The following is a 4,398-nucleotide window of genomic DNA, read 5'->3' as shown; positions in this document are numbered from 1 at the left end:
CCCTGTTCTTGTGCTTTCCTGGTGGCTCAGATGGTAAAGGATCTGCCTGCAATGTGGGAAACCTAGGTTTGATGATAGGTTGGGAAATCCCCTAGAGGAAGACATGGCAACCCACTCCAGTATTCTTGCCTGGAGAATCCCCATGGGCAGAAGAGCCTGGTGGGCTACAGTCCATGGAGTAGCAAAGAGTCAGACATGACTGAGCAACTAAGTACAGCACAGCACATATATGTATTCACATACATATGTGTGTGTGTGTGTGTGTGTGTGTGTATGTATATCTTTCTTATACAATAGTTTTAAACATTTTGCTTTTGGATTTACAGCCCTTGATTTTTATTCCATGATGACTTTAAATCTTATTATGAATTATTTGAATGTTCAGTTCCTTAATGTTTAATACTAACTCCTAACAACTTTTAGTATAGAATCTACAAGATGGACTATAACATAAAAGTTGTGCTGAAAATGCTCAGTAAATGCACAATAAGTCCTAGGGAAATTGAAACAACATTTGAATGAAAAAATGAAACAAAAGTTGGCATAATTAGAAAACTCAAGTTTTTTTAAAAAAACAATTAGTGCCACATTTAAATTCTGAACACACACTAAGCAGACGTGTGAGGGGAACTGTAATATATTTTAGGATTGACGTTTAATCCAAATACTTATTTATTTAGGAATCTGAAAAAAATTATGTTTCTCATGTGTTATGTCATATAATTTTTTAATTAAACAAGTACTACATATGTGTGTGGATGTGTACACATATATATGGTATAAATATTTAAAAATGCAATTTAGTTTTCAATTTTACTAGAGCCTGTCTCACATCTTCATTCCTTAGGCTGTAAATCAGAGGGTTTAACATGGGAATCACAAGGGTGTAAAACAATGAGGACATTTTGTCTTGATCTAAAGAGTAGGAAGAACTTGGCCTGAAATACATGAAGAGCATAGATTCCTGGAAGATTACCACAGCAGTTAGGTAGAAGGTACAGGTGGGAAAAGCTTTGAGCCTCCCCTCTGTGGAGTGGATCTTCAAGATTGAAAGGATAATATAACAATAACAGGCAAGAACTCCTGAAATGGTACTCAGTACAATGAAGCCCCAAATGGTGACTATCACTAACTCATTGACCTGTGTATCTGAACAAGATAGCAATAGGAGAGAAGGAACATCACGAAAAAAGTGGTTACTCTTATTTGACCCACAGAAACATAAGCACAATAAGTATCTGTCATTCCCACCAGGTAAACCCCAGACACAAGTAGGGAACCCATCCCACTGGACATGCTGACCATATAGAGCGAGGGGCTGTTGATGGCCTTGTAACAGTCATAAGCCATCACTGCCAGCAGGAGACACTCAGAGTCAACAAAGATACAGAAGACCAAGAATTGAAGAGCACAGCCACAGAAAGAGATTGATTTGTTCTTGGTAAATAGGTCCATCAGCATCTTAAGGCTGATGGCTGTGGAATTGCAGAGGTCACAGAATGAGAAGTGGCTGAGGAAAAAGTACATGGGTGTGTGCTGGTGGGGATCCATCCTAATCAGGGTTATCATTCCAAGATTTGCCAGAAGATTGATGAGATAAACAAGGAGAAACATTGTAAATAGGATCAATTTGTTCTCAGTGTTATCAGTAATTCCCAAGAAAATAAATTCAGTCAAGGAGGAGCAATTCCGTCTATCCATCCTTCTTTGTTCTTGCATAAACTTCTGGGAATATGATCAAGACAATGACACTTGCATGTGGTAACACTTGTACACATCTATAAAATAAGGCAGAACATTGTTTTCTGTAATAATGTTTTTATAGTCAGGAAATTTTCTAGCCATGCACCCCCTCTTTAGAGAGGCATTGCTTTCTATTCTTCAGTAATTAAAATTATCTGAAAAAGACCTTTGAGAAATTTTGATGTGAATCTAGATGTCATTTATGAAGTACATTGTTTTCTATAAGCTCTTCACTGAGCCTTACATTTTTTTTTCTTAATGTCAGGGCATAGGTCTGAATGAATTTACATTTCTTCACTGGTTCAAAACCATTTGGAAGAGACACTAATGTTGGAAAGAGCATACTCTAAGACATAAGGCTAAGCATTTCCTATGCCTGAATACATTCAGTTGGGTACGGAAAGTGATTACAATTCATGTTTCTCAAAAAACATGATTAGTTGAAGAATCCTCATCTTAGTTCCAGAAGTAGCTAGTATATTACTGATTAGTATTAATAAAAAATAATTTTGTTACCTGTTTTAGTTTATCTTGTGTTTAGTATTTGGTGAGATATGAAGTAAGAAAATTATTACTTCTTCTATTCTAGAAATTATTGTTTATCTTTCACATTGCTCATTATTTCTTTGTAGCATGTTTGTTGTCAAGGAAAACTCTCTTGCCCAATGCAAGAAAAAAGTTAAAAGGGAGTGAAGACAACAGACTGTACCATATACATTTGAATTAATTCATATTTTAAAAGATTTTTTTTATTATAAAACAGAAATGAGATGAAGGAAAGTACATGCTTTTAAAATACATAGACCTCTGTCTATACTATATGTGTGTATTTATGTTCGAGCATGTGTTTATATTTTAATGTATACAAGAATAGAATGTATTTAATGGATATTTTTTCCCTTCAGGCCCAAGTAAACATGACATATAGCTCACAAGGAGATGGATTTGTACATGTTTTTATTTTTGTTGTGGTATCTGCAGTATTCCTTTAATAAAATAAAACAAAACTTACCTTAAATTTATGTTTACACTTGCCCAATAATAAAAGAAATAAAGGATTTTTTGTGACTCAATAGCAAATAAAACAAATAAAATGCTATATTGTGGATATTAACCTTTTCAGACAGATTCTTCTGAGAAGAAAATATTATTTCTAGTCGTTAAATACTGGTTTAATAAGTAAGCGAGCATAGAATCCTTCATTTATATTTTTTCCTCAAAAACTTAAGTATTTTTTCCTATATTCTTTAAGTTAGAACCTGGAAACCTACCTGAGACGAACAGGTCTTAGGTAGCTGAACAATAGGTAGAGGGCCTTTTATTTTACTAGGAACAATATGACTTAAATCACTGAAGCTATTGCCCTTAGGTGCTGATGTTATTTGGAGAAGGAAATGGCAACCCCCTCCAGTATTCTTGCCTAAAGAATCCTGTGTACAGAGGAACCTGGTGGGCCGCTGTCCATAGGGTCGCATTGATTCAGACACGACTGAAGTGACTTAGCATGCATGCATGCACTGAAGACGGAAATGTCAACTCACTCCGGAATTCTTGCCTAGAGAATCCTGTGTACAGAGGAGCTTGGTGGGCTGCTGTCCATAGGGTCACACAGAGTCAGACATGACTGAATCGACTTAGCATGCATGCATGCATTGGAGAAAGAAATGGCAACCCACTCCAGTATTCTTGCCTGGAGAATCCCAAGGACGGCAGAGCCTGGTGAGCTGCCGTCTATGGAGTTGCACAAAATTGGATACTACTGAAGTGACTTAGCAGTAGTAGCAGCAGCGGCAGCTGGTGTTATTAAAAACACTCCATTAATTACTTTCCTACTTCTGTATATTCCCCTGTAAATTCACAACCTGCCAAATGCTGAGCTTTTATGTTCCACTCTTGTCACCAAATTGATCTGTGGTAGAAAGTGCACTGCAGCTTGTTTATATGATGTGCTTCACAATTACCTTGAAACTATCTTCTCCTTCTCTAGTCAAAGACGAAACTTAAGGACACTCAAAAAGATCACCCCCTTTATCATTTCCAGTTCCTCTGTGTTTTTGAAACATTCTCCCTCTATACCTCATTTAGGAATATTACTACACTTCGGTTGTATTTTCTTTCATATTGAAATATAATGCCTGAATTATAAAATTCATCATTTTTATAAGTAGAGTTCTTTGATTTTTAATATATTTTCCAGGTTGTTCAGTCATCACCACTGTCTACTTCCAGGACTTTTTCATCAGTTCAATAAAAATACCTCACACTTATTAGCTATCATTCCCCCTTCCTTCTTCCCTGATCCCTGGAAACCATTAATCTATTTTTGATTCCATGTGGTTTCCTGTTCTTTGCCTTGTGCATAAACAGAATCATGCAGTATGTTTGAGTACTTACATTCATTATTTTAAGTTGGATAATATAAAATATCACCCAATGAGATTTATGTTTCATTAAAAATAGATATCTTAAAATAATTGAAAGCATGTCTTAAGAAGAAAATGCCTTCCTTAGATACAATTAAAAGAAAAAAAAATCTATGGGGTTTCCCTGGTGACCCTGGTGACAGTAAAATTCTGTAGGCAAATGTCTACTGAGACATTACTTTTACAGAACATAGTTGTCTGTTCCTCAAACATGGAGCATTGTGATACACAG

General features: G+C 35.8%; 1 pseudogene; it reads right to left on the bottom strand.

Annotated features, from left to right (window-relative positions):
• Positions 1-787: 787 nt before the first annotated feature.
• Positions 788-1,704, bottom strand: LOC101109508 (olfactory receptor 5W2-like; annotated as a pseudogene).
• Between the last annotated feature and the right edge of the window lie 2,694 nt (positions 1,705-4,398).

The sequence above is a fragment of the Ovis aries genome, unplaced genomic scaffold, assembly GCF_016772045.2.
Source record: "Ovis aries strain OAR_USU_Benz2616 breed Rambouillet unplaced genomic scaffold, ARS-UI_Ramb_v3.0 scaffold_90, whole genome shotgun sequence".
In the NCBI taxonomy this organism is placed as follows: domain Eukaryota; kingdom Metazoa; phylum Chordata; class Mammalia; order Artiodactyla; family Bovidae; genus Ovis; species Ovis aries.
The sequence above is the reverse complement of the archived record's forward strand: the minus strand, read 5'-3'. Positions and strand labels throughout refer to the sequence as shown.